The following is a 16,881-nucleotide window of genomic DNA, read 5'->3' on the forward strand; positions in this document are numbered from 1 at the left end:
GGAGACAACGTTTCAGAAAAGGGATTGTAGCAAACCAAAAAAGAAATTTTAAGCGCAGCAGAGTAACCAGCGCACATACCTGTTAGCTCAGGTGAGTTTAAAAGGCTGCTGTTGATAACAAGGGCATTTGCTAAATAGATGGTGTGTGTGCAACAATATACTGAAAGGTCAATTATATTGTGCAGCTTATCTCACCACCTGTAGTTATTTAGGTGAAAGCTCCAAAATGCTTGCCTAATATGTCTGTTTATCCAAAAGGAAGTAAAAAGGGAGAGCTAGAAAGATAGCATTTCATTACATTACATGGCAATGCAATGCACAGTTGCTGAAGTTGAACCAAAATGAGCTTGCAATCTGGCTTCTGCAACTTTGAACATGAAAAATCCAATGAGGAGAAGAAAAGCAAAGCCAAAGAGTCCATCCCAAAATCCGACAAACAAGCAAAATGAACAAAAAACATTGAATTCAATTCTTTCTGATTTTAGAAACTGCATTAAAGAAGGGGTGCACCGGTCCTGGAGATACTGCAATACCAGGTCAATGCGTGGAGTGGACAGAGCAAGCTCTTTTTCCATCACCCTGTTCTAAAAATCCATTTAATATATGGTCCCCAGATAGGGGACGTATCAGATATTAAACTGATAAGAACAGATACTACACTTGATCTTAGCCAAAAGGCCGAGAAGCGATAACCAGAATTGGTTTCAAACTACGGAGCCACCCAAGGATCCTGAAAAGTCCATTTGTGGAGATGAGCTCCTGGACTCCCGTTAAGAAGACATGTTGTCAACCTCTAGATCCCTTACATGCCTGCACTTTTCGGCTTGCTGCTGCTGCAATCCACGCGTTTTAGATCTGCATAACTCCACCTCTTTAAACACAGCACCTTCACCCCCTGCTGTTCCCACCCGCCTCAACACCGTTGGAAGGGAGGAGAACCAATTAAGGCGGGGGGTGGGGTGGAACGAGCAGCTGTCTACCCTTAGCAGGAGGGCTGCTGATTACATACCTCTCCTGCTGCTGCTGCTGCTGCTGGCTGTCCAGCAGCAGACTGAAGGTGGCTGCTGCTGTGCACAGGTATATAAAGGCTCAGAGCCTATTATGACACGCGCAGCCAGCGTTCCATTGCCACATTCCATCTACTGCAGGCAGGATACCTGGCTGGCTGAATGTCGCTGAGAAGCTCACAGAGACCGCCATAAGCAACAGTTTAACAGAATGCCACAGACTAATCAACCAAACTTTTTGGGTTGGGTTCTCTTTTATAGTCTGCAGGCATTAAATGAAAGAAGTCAGTGTTCCAGCAGAGGGAGACAACGTTTCAGAAAAGGGATTGTAGCAAACCAAAAAAGAAATTTTAAGCGCAGCAGAGTAACCAGCGCACATACCTGTTAGCTCAGGTGAGTTTAAAAGGCTGCTGTTGATAACAAGGGCATTTGCTAAATAGATGGTGTGTGTGCAACAATATACTGAAAGGTCAATTATATTGTGCAGCTTATCTCACCACCTGTAGTTATTTAGGTGAAAGCTCCAAAATGCTTGCCTAATATGTCTGTTTATCCAAAAGGAAGTAAAAAGGGAGAGCTAGAAAGATAGCATTTCATTACATTACATGGCAATGCAATGCACAGTTGCTGAAGTTGAACCAAAATGAGCTTGCAATCTGGCTTCTGCAACTTTGAACATGAAAAATCCAATGAGGAGAAGAAAAGCAAAGCCAAAGAGTCCATCCCAAAATCCGACAAACAAGCAAAATGAACAAAAAACATTGAATTCAATTCTTTCTGATTTTAGAAACTGCATTAAAGAAGGGGTGCACCGGTCCTGGAGATACTGCAATACCAGGTCAATGCGTGGAGTGGACAGAGCAAGCTCTTTTTCCATCACCCTGTTCTAAAAATCCATTTAATATATGGTCCCCAGATAGGGGACGTATCAGATATTAAACTGATAAGAACAGATACTACACTTGATCTTAGCCAAAAGGCCGAGAAGCGATAACCAGAATTGGTTTCAAACTACGGAGCCACCCAAGGATCCTGAAAAGTCCATTTGTGGAGATGAGCTCCTGGACTCCCGTTAAGAAGACATGTTGTCAACCTCTAGATCCCTTACATGCCTGCACTTTTCGGCTTGCTGCTGCTGCAATCCACGCGTTTTAGATCTGCATAACTCCACCTCTTTAAACACAGCACCTTCACCCCCTGCTGTTCCCACCCGCCTCAACACCGTTGGAAGGGAGGAGAACCAATTAAGGCGGGGGGTGGGGTGGAACGAGCAGCTGTCTACCCTTAGCAGGAGGGCTGCTGATTACATACCTCTCCTGCTGCTGCTGCTGCTGCTGGCTGTCCAGCAGCAGACTGAAGGTGGCTGCTGCTGTGCACAGGTATATAAAGGCTCAGAGCCTATTATGACACGCGCAGCCAGCGTTCCATTGCCACATTCCATCTACTGCAGGCAGGATACCTGGCTGGCTGAATGTCGCTGAGAAGCTCACAGAGACCGCCATAAGCAACAGTTTAACAGAATGCCACAGACTAATCAACCAAACTTTTTGGGTTGGGTTCTCTTTTATAGTCTGCAGGCATTAAATGAAAGAAGTCAGTGTTCCAGCAGAGGGAGACAACGTTTCAGAAAAGGCATTGTAGCAAACCAAAAAAGAAATTTTAAGCGCAGCAGAGTAACCAGCGCACATACCTGTTAGCTCAGGTGAGTTTAAAAGGCTGCTGTTGATAACAAGGGCATTTGCTAAATCGATGGTGTGTGTGCAACAATATACTGAAAGGTCAATTATATTGTGCAGCTTATCTCACCACCTGTAGTTATTTAGGTGAAAGCTCCAAAATGCTTGCCTAATATGTCTGTTTATCCAAAAGGAAGTAAAAAGGGAGAGCTAGAAAGATAGCATTTCATTACATTACATGGCAATGCAATGCACAGTTGCTGAAGTTGAACCAAAATGAGCTTGTAATCTGGCTTCTGCAACTTTGAACATGAAAAATCCAATGAGGAGAAGAAAAGCAAAGCCAAAGAGTCCATCCCAAAATCCGACAAACAAGCAAAATGAACAAAAAACATTGAATTCAATTCTTTCTGATTTTAGAAACTGCATTAAAGAAGGGGTGCACCGGTCCTGGAGATACTGCAATACTAGGTCAATGCGTGGAGTGGACAGAGCAAGCTCTTTTTCCATCTCCCTGTTCTAAAAATCCATTTAATATATGGTCCCCAGATAGGGGACGTATCAGATATTAAACTGATAAGAACAGATACTACACTTGATCTTAGCCAAAAGGCCGAGAAGCGATAACCAGAATTGGTTTCAAACTACGGAGCCACCCAAGGATCCTGAAAAGTCCATTTGTGGAGATGAGCTCCTGGACTCCCGTTAAGAAGACATGTTGTCAACCTCTAGATCCCTTACATGCCTGCACTTTTCGGCTTGCTGCTGCTGCAATCCACGCGTTTTAGATCTGCATAACTCCACCTCTTTAAACACAGCACCTTCACCCCCTACTGTTCCCACCCGCCTCAACACCGTTGGAAGGGAGGAGAACCAATTAAGGCGGGGGGTGGGGTGGAACGAGCAGCTGTCTACCCTTAGCAGGAGGGCTGCTGATTACATACCTCTCCTGCTGCTGCTGCTGCTGCTGCTGGCTGTCCAGCAGCAGACTGAAGGTGGCTGCTGCTGTGCACAGGTATATAAAGGCTCAGAGCCTATTATGACACGCGCAGCCAGCGTTCCATTGCCACATTCCATCTACTGCAGGCAGGATACCTGGCTGGCTGAATGTCGCTGAGAAGCTCACAGAGATCGCCATAAGCAACAGTTTAACAGAATGCCACAGACTAATCAACCAAACTTTTTGGGTTGGGTTCTCTTTTATAGTCTGCAGGCATCAAATGAAACAAGTCAGTGTTCCAGCAGAGGGAGACAACGTTTCAGAAAAGGCATTGTAGCAAACCAAAAAAGAAATTTTAAGCGCAGCAGAGTAACCAGCGCACATACCTGTTAGCTCAGGTGAGTTTAAAAGGCTGCTGTTGATAACAAGGGCATTTGCTAAATAGATGGTGTGTGTGCAACAATATACTGAAAGGTCAATTATATTGTGCAGCTTATCTCACCACCTGTAGTTATTTAGGTGAAAGCTCCAAAATGCTTGCCTAATATGTCTGTTTATCCAAAAGGAAGTAAAAAGGGAGAGCTAGAAAGATAGCATTTCATTACATTACATGGCAATGCAATGCACAGTTGCTGAAGTTGAACCAAAATGAGCTTGTAATCTGGCTTCTGCAACTTTGAACATGAAAAATCCAATGAGGAGAAGAAAAGCAAAGCCAAAGAGTCCATCCCAAAATCCGACAAACAAGCAAAATGAACAAAAAACATTGAATTCAATTCTTTCTGATTTTAGAAACTGCATTAAAGAAGGGGTGCACCGGTCCTGGAGATACTGCAATACCAGGTCAATGCGTGGAGTGGACAGAGCAAGCTCTTTTTCCATCTCCCTGTTCTAAAAATCCATTTAATATATGGTCCCCAGATAGGGGACGTATCAGATATTAAACTGATAAGAACAGATCAGGTTTCAACATAATTTATTAAGTGCGTAAAAGATGGTTTACAATCAAAAAACAGCAACACAAACAATACATTAATAAAACACAGAATTCCACCCATAAAAACCCCATATACGATTAGCATCCCTCCTCCCAATACATTTGACATCCCTCAAGTAATAAATATACATCTGACTAAAAGCAATTTTAAGACAATCCTTCACAGAAATAGCATCACGTTTAAAAAGTAAAATATTGCGTGCCTTCCAAAGGGCGTCTTTAAAACAGTTAATCATACACCAACATATACAATACTGTTGAGGGGTCGGACATTTAAAAAGGCCATATAAAACATATTCATGGTTAAAATCTCTTAAACCGCAAGTCCATTTTAAAAGAATCCCAACTTTGTGCCAAAGTTCCTGTGCAAATGGGCAATTCCACATAAGGTGCAAGGTGGTTTCGTCATTAATACATGAGTCTCTGGGGCATTTTGCTCTGGCCACCAGGCCTCTCCTGTGGTGAAACTCTCTGGTGGGGAGGCACTGGTGGACCACCATCCATGCGATGTCCTTATGTCCATTTGCTAAGAATTTCCCGAAGACATTCTTCCAAACTTGCTTCGATCTCTCTTCTGAGAAATTTACTATGGGGGTCACATCTTCATTCCTCCTCAGAAAAGATAAAAGCTTCTTGCGGTCTTTAAAAATGTCCATATTAAAATCACCAAGGCTATAAAATCGAACAGTCTTTTCTAAGATTGCTTGGTGTTTGGGGGGGCATAGTAAAACAGGGGAATTCAACGACAACTTAAACCATCTTTTAAAAATCATCCCACAAGTATATTTTAAAAAATAACTTAGCGCACTATTACCATTAAAATGTTTGAAACAAAAGCAGAAATAATTTAAATACAAATAAATATGTAAGTCGGGGACATCCCTTCCGCCGTTCATTTTATTCTTCCTCATTATTTCTCTCCTTAATTTTTCCATTTTGGAGTTCCATAAAAACATAAAGATCATCCTAGTCATTTTTTTAATTAAAACATCAGAGGGGGGGTACACCATAGCTATATACAGTATGAGGGGTAACAACACTGATTTTATAATAAAATTTTCCCCTCCATTGTTAGGGACCTCAAACCCCAAAATGATATTTTCTTTGACATTTTTTCTATGACATTCTCCCAGCTTTGAGTTCCCACATTCTCCTCGTTAAAAACAACTCCAAGAATTTTTACATTGTCTCGTTTTATAGTGAGCTGCGGGAGTTGGGCGGTGTCCCAGGATCCCAAAGTCAGACATTCAGATTTATTTAAATTAAGTTTAAACCCGGATGCCTGGGAAAAAAATTCAATGCGCAACACCGCCCTCCGGAGGGAAGCAGGGTCCAAGCACACAACCGTCACGTCATCCATGTAGCCAAAGACTCTCACATCACTGCCACCTCCGCCAGGAACAGGAACCCCTCTAATCACTTTGTCTTTCCTTATTGCGCTCAGCAGGGGCTCCATGGCGCAGATGAACAGGATGGGCGACAAGGGGCATCCCTGCTTCACTCCGGACTCAAGGGGAACTCCATCTGTTAAAAAGCCATTAAGAGAAATTTGACTAAAACAATTTTTATATAAAATCTTAATACAATTTAAAAGCATATTAGGAATACCCATCCTTTTTAAAACTCTAAAAAGAAATCTATGAGAGACTCTATCGAAAGCTTTTTCAAAATCTAGGGCTAAAAGAGCTACATTTTGACCCCGGTCTCTGGAATACCAAATTACATCCCTTAATACGTTTAAAACCTCTGAAATACTTCTGCCTGGTACACTACAAACCTGCTCAGGCTGGATTAGTTTGGCAATGACATTCCTGAGCCGGTTTGCAACCACCTTAGCAAGTACCTTGTAATCAACGTTTAGGAGAGTTATGGGTCTCCAATTCGCTAGAGCACTGCGATCACCTTTTTTATATATCAAAGACACCACTCCTCTCCTCCACGAAAATGGCAACTGTTCACAAATAAAAACTTCTTTAAAAAGCATAAAAAGGTCCTCTTTTAAAATGTCCCAAAAAGTAAGGTAAAATTCTACAGGTAGTCCATCACACCCAGGTGCTTTACCCTTAGAGAAACTTTTAAAAACATAAAATAATTCCTCTAAAACAATATCGCGTTCTAAAAACTCCTGGTCTGTAAAATTTAACTTAAAATCGAGATCATTAAGAGCATCAGATAAAAAGGACTCATCTATACACTTTTTTACTAAAAAGATGCTTACAAAAGTTAAAAGTAGCATTCAACATTCCCTGCATAGATGTTTCACCCTCTAGATTTGTGATCACTTCTCTTTTATCCATGACTTTTTTGAAGAAGAAGCAAGAGCACTTCTCCCCCTCCTCCAAGTGCTGCACTCTAGAGTTAAAAATAATCTCTTTCCCCTTTGTGTCTATGCAGTTCTGGATTTCAGTTTTTAGGCTAGCAATATCATCTCCCACCTCCACCCCTAGCTCTTTGAATTTAAAAAGTGTTTGTAGTTTGGTATTAAGATCACTAAAACATCTTTTTTTCTCTCTAGCTTTACGTCTCCCTGCTTTTATAAAAAACATTCTGACTTTTTTTTTCAAATTTTCCCACCAGGTTACCATAGGGGCATCAGAAGGTTTTTGTCGCCGCCAGGCTTGATAGGCTTTACCAAAGTCTTGTCGAATCAGAGGGTCCTCCAGCAGGTAAGTACTTAGACGCCAGAGGCCCCTGTTGACCCTCTGTTCATCCCGGTATTCTAGGTGCACCTCCAAGCCCTTATGGTCAGAAAATATATTTGATGTTAAAACACATTTTACAGGGTTAAAATCATCTGATAGGAAAATAAAATCGATCCTGGAGGACACCCCTCTTCCGGACCACGTATAACCAGGGTCCGTCGGCAGGAGTGACCTCCACGCATCGCATAATTTAAAATCAGTTATAAAATCTTTCAATAGATGACATGACTTATCCAATTTGCGTAAAGGGTCACCCCCCGCTCGTTGTTCACTAGCACAAAGACAATTAAAATCACCCCCTACGATCAGGGGAGATGACCCAGTACAGTACAATGGCAATATCCCAAATAAATTAATTCTCTCTTGCTTATCAGGGGGAGCATAAATATTCATTACACGTAGGGTAAAACCATTAAATTTAAAATGCACTAAAACCACTCTGCCTGGTACTATTTCTGTGACAGCATTTACAGTAATATTTCTCCCACGACAGAGGAAGCCCACCCCCGCTGACTTGTTGTCATTGGAGCCAGACCAGATGGAGGGCCCCAGTCTCCAATCTGTCTTGATGTCATTATAATTTAGTGCATGTTGTATCCCGCATTCCTGTAATAAACAAATGTCAAAGTCAGCGGTTTCTAAATACTTGAATAGAGCAGCCCTACGAACTGGGCTCTTTAATGACCTCACATTCAGTGAGACAAGTCTTAATGTCGGCATTCATAGGTCAGGGTGGTGGATCTTCCATGAGGACACCTGACTCAAAGCCCTGTATGTCAAATTGCTCCAGGACATCCGGGCTAGAGGACCCAAACGACTCGATATTCTGTGAGCCGGCGGTTGCCCCCTCGTAGGTCACGGTTCCCAGCCACATTCCAGGAGACGCTGGGGCTTCGACATTCCGTCTCTTTTTCGGGGCAGACTCCACTAGGTCACTGGTGCAGTCCTCCTCTTCCTCCACCTCCTCCAGGGGGAGAGACTGGTCCATCAGGATAAGATCACCAACACCGATTCCCTGATGTTCGCCACCTAGAAGCAAAGCCCCCTCATCTGGCTGGCTAATCGCCCTGGAAGATCCTGAGGCCATCGCTGCGTGGTCCCCTGTAGCCAACCGCACAGGGGCACCACCCTCCAGCCCAACAGGATCGGTATCGGGAACCATCGACACGGAGGATACCCTCCCAGAAGGAGAACCCCTCCGCTCCGGTCTATGCGAGGTCCGCCCATCGTTAAGGGACTTCGATGCAGGGGCCGCCCCAGAGGGGCCTCCGGCTCCCTGCTCCATCCCAGCCTTCTCGCCCTTCGAACCGCCCTCCGACGCCGGCCCGCCAGTGAAGACCGGCGGGCGCATCGGCTCAGCTGCAGAAGATGCAGCTTCTGCATAGGTCCTGGTCCTGGTCCTGTTGGGGCATCCTCGGAACATGTGCCCCGCCTCACCACAAAGATTGCATTTCCTCCCAGCGGGACAGTCCTTCATTAAATGTCCGTAACAGCTGCAATTATTGCAGCGGTCTACTTTCCTGCCCGTGCAGGACGTTTGGGTATGACCCATTTGTCCACAGTTCCTGCAACATACCGGCATTCCAGGGTAAAATAAGTAGCCTCTGCTCTTACCGATCACAAATGTTGAGGGAGGGTGTAGCATTCCTCCCACTCCGCTTGGGTCCCTCTTTAGACGGGCCATGTACCTCCTCTTGCCGCACCAGAAGCCTACCGCGTTCTTCACAGTGCCCAGGTATCTCAGATCATCACAATAACGGATAAGGTAGGTCGAGATGTCTGCAGCTTCCACAAAGGGGTTCGGGAAATGCACCACGATAGGGATCTCGTCATAGGCATACAAGAGACAAAAGGTTAGTCCATCCAATTCATCTAAGTAGTTTTTCTCATTTACCTTTTGTACGAGTTGGTGACAGCATCCCTGGCTCTTGAAGGTGATGGTGTAAGTCCCCTTGTACTCATTGTCCTGGAAGCAGAATATGTCTTCCCGCCGAAACTCCAGAACTCCAAGCAGAATCCTATGGCAGATGTAGTCCAAGTTCTTCTCCGTCCTCGATCCTGCTCCAACTTCAATCCTCACGGTGTTCCGCATCCGGGCATCACCCGATGAATATGTGAGCGTTGCCGGCATCCTTCACTCAGGAACGTACCGACTCTTCTCTCTGAAAGGCGCAAGCCTTCATGGGATCCCTTCCCGTTGCTCCCGGACTAATCCTTCCTCCCAATAGCAGCAGGGGGGTTAAGTCCCTCCGAAGAGGAACGATCCCCCCAGGCCGAGAGAAAGGGTACCAAGAGCACCTCACAGGCAAGACCACACAGGTAAACCTGATAGATCGTGCCAAAAGGCCGAGAAACGATAACCAGAATTGGTTTCAAACTACGGAGCCACCCAAGGATCCTGAAAAGTCCATTTGTGGAGATGAGCTCCTGGACTCCCGTTAAGAAGACATGTTGTCAACCTCTAGATATCTTACATGCCTGCACTTTTCGGCTTGCTGCTGCTGCAATCCACGCGTTTTAGATCTGCATAACTCCACCTCTTTAAACACAGCACCTTCACCCCCTGCTGTTCCCACCCGCCTCAACACCGTTGGAAGGGAGGAGAACCAATTAAGGCGGGGGGTGGGGTGGAACGAGCAGCTGTCTACCCTTAGCAGGAGGGCTGCTGATTACATACCTCTCCTGCTGCTGCTGCTGCTGCTGCTGGCTGTCCAGCAGCAGACTGAAGGTGGCTGCTGCTGTGCACAGGTATATAAAGGCTCAGAGCCTATTATGACACGCGCAGCCAGCGTTCCATTGCCACATTCCATCTACTGCAGGCAGGATACCTGGCTGGCTGAATGTCGCTGAGAAGCTCACAGAGACCGCCATAAGCAACAGTTTAACAGAATGCCACAGACTAATCAACCAAACTTTTTGGGTTGGGTTCTCTTTTATAGTCTGCAGGCATTAAATGAAAGAAGTCAGTGTTCCAGCAGAGGGAGACAACGTTTCAGAAAAGGCATTGTAGCAAACCAAAAAAGAAATTTTAAGCGCAGCAGAGTAACCAGCGCACATACCTGTTAGCTCAGGTGAGTTTAAAAGGCTGCTGTTGATAACAAGGGCATTTGCTAAATAGATGGTGTGTGTGCAACAATATACTGAAAGGTCAATTATATTGTGCAGCTTATCTCACCACCTGTAGTTATTTAGGTGAAAGCTCCAAAATGCTTGCCTAATATGTCTGTTTATCCAAAAGGAAGTAAAAAGGGAGAGCTAGAAAGATAGCATTTCATTACATTACATGGCAATGCAATGCACAGTTGCTGAAGTTGAACCAAAATGAGCTTGTAATCTGGCTTCTGCAACTTTGAACATGAAAAATCCAATGAGGAGAAGAAAAGCAAAGCCAAAGAGTCCATCCCAAAATCCGACAAACAAGCAAAATGAACAAAAAACATTGAATTCAATTCTTTCTGATTTTAGAAACTGCATTAAAGAAGGGGTGCACCGGTCCTGGAGATACTGTAATACCAGGTCAATGCGTGGAGTGGACAGAGCAAGCTCTTTTTCCATCTCCCTGTTCTAAAAATCCATTTAATATATGGTCCCCAGATAGGGGACGTATCAGATATTAAACTGATAAGAACAGATTTTTGATTGAATATATCTTTTATTAGCACAAAAAATAAGTTAACAGACAGTGTACAGTGCCGCAGCCCAGTACACACAGAATTCTACATCATATTTACATAGCATGAGGATACGACGCACTAACTAGACACATCACACCCCTATGCTACACAAAACACTCAATCTGAAAGAAAAAGCATGTCAATCAATACAGTACGACGAACGTGATAAGGGATGGGGATTGGGAAAAAGGGGATGGGGAGGGGAAAATCACAGGCCCGAAGCTTTATTGAAAGACAAGACACATAAGGGGAGAGGGGGAGGAGGGGTTTAGTCCTCATCCTCGTCCTCCGGACCGTCCATGATGGAATAGTCTCTGAGCAGGCTGTGGATCAGCCTGCGGCAGTCCTGGATGGACATCCTCTCCCTCCTCAAGATGAGCCGGTTCCTGGCGACCCAAACGGCATCCTTGAAGCAGTTCATAAGGCGCCAAGCCTCCTGGATGGCTCCGACGGTATGAACCCCAGGGAAGAGTCCGTAAAGCACAGAATGGTGCGATAGGCTCGCCCTGGGGACAGAGTTCCTCAGGTCGTCCTCAAGTGCAGTCAATAGGCGCTGTGCAAATACGCAGTCCCAAAAAGTGTGCAAAGATGTTTCCTCCACGAAGGGGCACCTTGGGCAGTACCGGGTCTTGCACAGGTTCCGGGCATGCATGAATGACCGGACGGGCAGTCCGCCCTGAATCGCCATCCACGACAAGTCCTTGTGCCCGTTGGTCAGCCTGTCAGACGACACATTTGTCCACACAGTCTCCAGCGTGTCCTGGTGAAGTCCTGTGATGTTCTCCACGTCATCCTTGGCTCTGATTAGCTTGTGGATAGTTTTGGGCTTCCACAAGTCGGGCTTGAGTCCCTCCAGTTGATGCTCCCCCACAAATCGAACGACGTCTCCGTAGAACCATGGCGTCGTCCAGTTGTAGGGGAAGGAGCTGTCCCACTTGTCCCAGCCGAGTCGCCTCCAAAGAGGAAGCAGGAAGAAGCGAGACATGGACCTGCCCGCGGAGCCATTCTTGACTTGCAAAGTCCGGCGGACACAATCACACACAAAAGAGGATCGCAGGAGGGTGGGGATATCTGGAACGCCCTTCCCACCCTTGCGAGGCTCCTTGTACATGACGGCCCGCCTGACTCTGTCCATCTTGGATCCCCAGACAAAGTGAAACACTGTCCTGGTAATGGCCCTGCACACAGTGACGTGTGGGGGCCAGGCCTGCGCCGTGTACTGCAAGACGGGCAGGACCTCATTACGCAGGACGAGTGCCTTACCCTCACAAGTGAGGTGTCTGAGGCTCCAGAGTCCGATCCGTTGCTTCACCTTGGCCAAGCGTTCTTGCCAGGACTTGAGGGCCGCTCCTTCCTTCCCGAACCAGACTCCCAGCACCTTGAGGAAATCCGGTTGAATGTTGAAGGGGAAGGGGGCGGAGGAGGCCGGCTGCCAATCCCCGAAGAGCATGGCTTCCGACTTCCTGCAGTTGACTTTGGCCCCTGAAGCCCGGCCGAACCTCTCACACGTCTGGACGAGGGCGTCGACTGAACCACGATCAGCGCAGAAGACGGTGACGTCGTCCATGTAGAGCAAGCACTTGACCTCGTGTCGTCCCGGACCCGGTGCGGTGATCCCTCTGATCTCTCCATTCTGCCGGATAGCCTCTGCGAAGAGTTCTATAACACAAACAAAAAGAAGAGGTGATAGAGGGCAGCCTTGTCTGACCCCAGAGAGGACAGGGAAGGGGTCAGTCTTCCAGCCGTTCACCAACACCGAGCTGTGGATATCAAAATACATCAGACGGACATACGAACAAAACATGTTACCCAAACCTAACCGGTGCAGAGCTCGGCCCATGAACTCGTGGGAAACCCGGTCGAAGGCCTTCTCCTGATCCAAGGAGACCAGGGCCGCGTGTGAGCGGCGGACCTTGATGTACTCGACCGTGTCCCGCACGAGAGCGAGGCTGTCTGCGATGCGACGTCCAGGGATGCCGCAGGTCTGGTCCGGGTGGATGATCCGTCCGATGACCGTCTTAAGTCGTGTCGCCATCGTCTTGGCCAGGATCTTGTAGTCCACGTTGAGCAGAGTGATGGGACGCCAATTCCTCAGGTCGCACCTCTCTCCCTTCCGCTTGTACAGGATCGTGACCATTCCTTCCCTCAAAGATGGAGGCATTCTACCCTCCACCACCATCTCCTCGTACAGGTCCAACAGGTCTGGACAGATGAGGCCTCCCAGCGCTACATAGAGCTCCGCTGGAAGACCATCACTGCCCGGGGTCCTGCCGGTCCTAAAGGATTTAGCGGCAGAGAGCAATTCGCCCACCATCAGAGGTTTGTCCAAGGCTGCCGTGCCTGCAGGATCAAGATGGTTAGTGATACCTGACAGGAACTTATCAGCAGCGTCGGGGTCGGTAGTCTTGTGGGAGTAGAGTTCGCTGTAGAAGTCGCTGACGACCCTCATCACGTCCTCCTTCCCACGTCGCATGTTTCCGCTCTCGTCTCGCAGCTCGTTCAGGGGCGTGTGACCGGCATGAAGTTTCCTGAAAAAGAATGAGTTACATTTCTCACCCTTTTCCAGATTCTCCACTTTGGAACGGAAGACGATTCGCTTGGACTCCTCCTCAAAGTGCCTTTTCAGGCTCTTCTTGGTCTCCTCCAGCTCCTCCCTCACGTCCCAGCCGCAGTGAAGAAGGTCCTGCAGCGACCGCAGCTCGCGCTGCAGCCCTCTGAAGTCCCTCCTCTTCTCACACGCCTGTTGTCGACCCTTGGCCTGAAAGAAACAGCGAAACTCAAGTTTAACATATTCCCACCAATCAGAGACTGTTTGGAAGCTACCCTTGTAGGACTGCCACATTGCGTAGGCTGCTCTCAGCTCCTCCACGACTTCATCCTGAGCCAGCAGAGCACAATTCAGCTTCCAGGAGCCGGGGCCGGACGGAAAACCGTCGCCGAGGACACCTTGTAAGTGAATGGCTCTGTGGTCGGAGAAGAAGCAGGAGACCATCGAGTGCCTACTCTGCCTGACTGCCCGAGAGGTGAACACAAAGTCAATCCTGGAGCGGAGTGAGCCATCGGGTCGGCTCCACGAATAGTTCGTGGAGCCTCTCCCCATGGAGCCCACCACGTCCTGAAGAGAGGCCTCGGTTACCATCTCGATGAGCAGCTTGGACGTGATGTCCAACTTGGCAGATGTGCCAGAACTACGACCATCCTCCTCGATGGGGCAGTTGAAATCCCCGGCCATCACTAAGGTCCTGGTGGTGGCAAGCTGAAGCCGCAGGGTCTGGAAAAGCTCCAAACGCTCATTCTTCAGTGGGGACGCATACACGTTGATGAACCTGACAGGTTCTCCCGCCCAGTTGCCATCTACAACAAGAGCCCTGCCGCAGATGAGCTCCTGGACGGACTCAAGCGTGAATGCGCCCCCCCTGATCAGAATTGCGACCCCCGCAGACTTGCAGTCACCCCCACCGGACCAGTAGGATGGACCGTGGGACCACTCCCTGGCCAGATGTTTGAAGGACCTAGAGGAGGGAAGGGAACATTCCTGCAACATATAAACATCACACAACTGGGAAGTAAGGAAGGCATAAATAGTCTGACGTCTGAACTTGTCCTTGATGCTCCTGACATTAATGGAAAATAAGTTAATATTAGCCATCATGTAGGGAAAAAAGAAAAAGTTAGCGCAGGCAATACACCTTAGTTACCACTCCGGTCGGGTGGTCCCTCGTCGGTGTTGACTGCTGGTGACGGGATCACCAGCAGGCCCTCTTCCTCCATCTGGTCAAGCAGCGCGGCCTCGATCTCGGCGACCACCAGTTCCTCCTCTTCTGGCTCGGCCACCAGGGTCTCAACCATGTGCTCCATCTCTTCTGGCTCAGGGAGGGTATCCTCCTTTTCGCCTACGAAATCCAGAATCTTCTTTTTGGAGGATTCAGTAGCAGGGCTGTCCTCCACCTTCCTCTTTCCCCGGGTTGGAACTGGGGAGACAAGAAGGGGAAAATCCTCCTCGGAATAGATAGCGGCGGGTGGAGGAAAGGTTAATTCCACCGCTACCATGGTCTGGGGAGGGAGAGTGGCTGCCGGGGCAGGGGAAAGGACACCTGCTGAGGAGTAGGGGAAGGAGGAAGAGGAAGTGGAATCCTCAGCAGGGGTGGCCGGGGTGGGGGGGGATTGGATGGGGGTGGCAGGGGGAGGGATCGAGAGAGGGGTGACAGAACTCTTACCCTCCTTTGACTTTTTCTTCTGCTTCGGAGCTGCTGGGACCGTCGCTGGGGCTTTGGCCACCGACTCCTTGACCGCTTTGGCCTTGGTCGTCTCGGCCTTGGCCGCTGGGGCCTTGGTCGTCGCGTCCTTGACCTTCACAGGCCTGGTCGTCGGGGCCTTGTCCTCCGTAGCTGGGGTCGTCGCAACCACCGATGCCCAGGATCTCTCACGCCTGGGGCAATCCTTGTACAGATGAGCCGCCAGCCCACACAGGTTGCAGGACGTCTTCTTCGGGCAGTCCTTCGAGCTGTGTCCCGTCACTCGACAAATCCTGCAGGCATCCTCCTTGCAGTCCTTCATCTCGTGGCCATTCTTGCCGCATCTCCTGCAGTTCCGCGGCATGTCCGGGTAATAGATGAGGCCGTAGGAGTTGCCCAGGGAGAATGTCGGGGGCAGGTGCCGAAGTCCGTCTGAGTACGCCAGGTCCCTGTGAAGTCTAACGGTCACCGACCACTTACCTGTCCAGAAGCCGAGTCCATTCAGGATGTGAGAGGGTTCCTTCACAACCAAACAGAAGCGTCTCAGGAAGGTACAGATGTCTTGGCCTGGGGTGTGCGGGTTGCGCATGGAGACCGTGATCCTCCTTTCGTCCCTCTGGATAGGGCAGCTACCTGTAAAGGCAGAGAAAGAATTATCCGGTCCTTTTGCGCTTACCATTTCCCAGAACCTCCTGCAGGTGTTCACAGTGGCGAAGGTGACGAAGAAGATCCCCGTCAAGAAGGTCTGGATGCTGAGGGTGTCCGACCTGGAGAAGCCTCGATCCAGCAGCATCTTCTGGCAGAACACGTCCGAGGACATGTCCGGCACCCTCCCATCCACTTCCTTCAGCTTCAGGGCCACCGTCTGCCGCATCCATGGCTCCAGGGCTGGAGCTTCGTGGCGGGGCTTCTGGGGTCCCTTCTGCTGGCCAGTCGTGGAGGCAGAGTCCTTGGGGTCAGAATCGGCTCCTGGCTGGGCCCTCCTGGCTGTCCCCAGCTCCAGGCTCTTCTTTTCGGCCTTCCTCGCAGCACTTGCCATGGCTTTCCTCCTGCAGTTACTTCTTGGAGCTGGATCTGGAACTCTTCCTGGAATGGGTGGAGCTATGCAGATTCTTCTCCCGTCGTGTTCTGGACAAATTCCCCGAAAGGTCTTTGTCTCGATGATTTTCTTCCTCGAAGATTCCACAGGACAGCCCGATTCTTCTCCGAGTCTTCGTCTTCTTCTGGATTCTTTAGAGCTTCTTCCTCCCACCGATATCCGCCTTCCTTCTCCGATGTCAGCTGGGCTCCGAAGCTCTTCTCCTTCCGAGTTCGATCGCTCTCGTCAAGTGTAGATCGTAGCTCTTGTGTTCTTAAAAGAACAGATACTACACTTGATCTTAGCCAAAAGGCCGAGAAGCGATAACCAGAATTGGTTTCAAACTACGGAGCCACCCAAGGATCCTGAAAAGTCCATTTGTGGAGATGAGCTCCTGGACTCCCGTTAAGAAGACATGTTGTCAACCTCTAGATCCCTTACATGCCTGCACTTTTCGGCTTGCTGCTGCTGCAATCCACGCGTTTTAGATCTGCATAACTCCACCTCTTTAAACACAGCACCTTCACCCCCTGCTGTTCCCACCCGCCTCAACACCGTTGGAAGGGAGGAGA

The 16,881-nt window shown here is 48.4% G+C and overlaps 5 non-coding genes and 1 pseudogene across 5 annotated transcripts; all 6 read right to left on the reverse strand.

The window, feature by feature from the left end:
* Positions 1 to 499: 499 nt before the first annotated feature.
* LOC141247651 (U2 spliceosomal RNA) lies at positions 500 to 690 on the reverse strand. Its single transcript, XR_012311077.1, has one exon. It is a non-coding gene; the product is annotated as a U2 spliceosomal RNA (small nuclear RNA).
* Positions 691 to 1,808: 1,118 nt separating this feature from the next.
* On the reverse strand, positions 1,809 to 1,999 carry LOC141247652 (U2 spliceosomal RNA). The gene has a single exon (XR_012311078.1). It is a non-coding gene; the product is annotated as a U2 spliceosomal RNA (small nuclear RNA).
* Positions 2,000 to 3,117: 1,118 nt separating this feature from the next.
* On the reverse strand, positions 3,118 to 3,308 carry LOC141247653 (U2 spliceosomal RNA). The gene has a single exon (XR_012311079.1). It is a non-coding gene; the product is annotated as a U2 spliceosomal RNA (small nuclear RNA).
* Positions 3,309 to 4,429: 1,121 nt separating this feature from the next.
* Positions 4,430 to 4,619, reverse strand: LOC141247659 (U2 spliceosomal RNA). Its single transcript, XR_012311084.1, has one exon. It is a non-coding gene; the product is annotated as a U2 spliceosomal RNA (small nuclear RNA).
* A 6,182-nt stretch (positions 4,620 to 10,801) lies between these two features.
* On the reverse strand, positions 10,802 to 10,993 carry LOC141247657 (U2 spliceosomal RNA). The gene has a single exon (XR_012311083.1). It is a non-coding gene; the product is annotated as a U2 spliceosomal RNA (small nuclear RNA).
* A 5,563-nt stretch (positions 10,994 to 16,556) lies between these two features.
* On the reverse strand, positions 16,557 to 16,634 carry LOC141247666 (U2 spliceosomal RNA; annotated as a pseudogene).
* Positions 16,635 to 16,881: the final 247 nt, after the last annotated feature.

This window comes from Phyllobates terribilis, unplaced genomic scaffold, assembly GCF_046119375.1.
Source record: "Phyllobates terribilis strain yellow unplaced genomic scaffold, ASM4611937v1 Scaffold_3210__1_contigs__length_86141, whole genome shotgun sequence".
Taxonomy (NCBI): Eukaryota; Metazoa; Chordata; class Amphibia; order Anura; family Dendrobatidae; genus Phyllobates; species Phyllobates terribilis.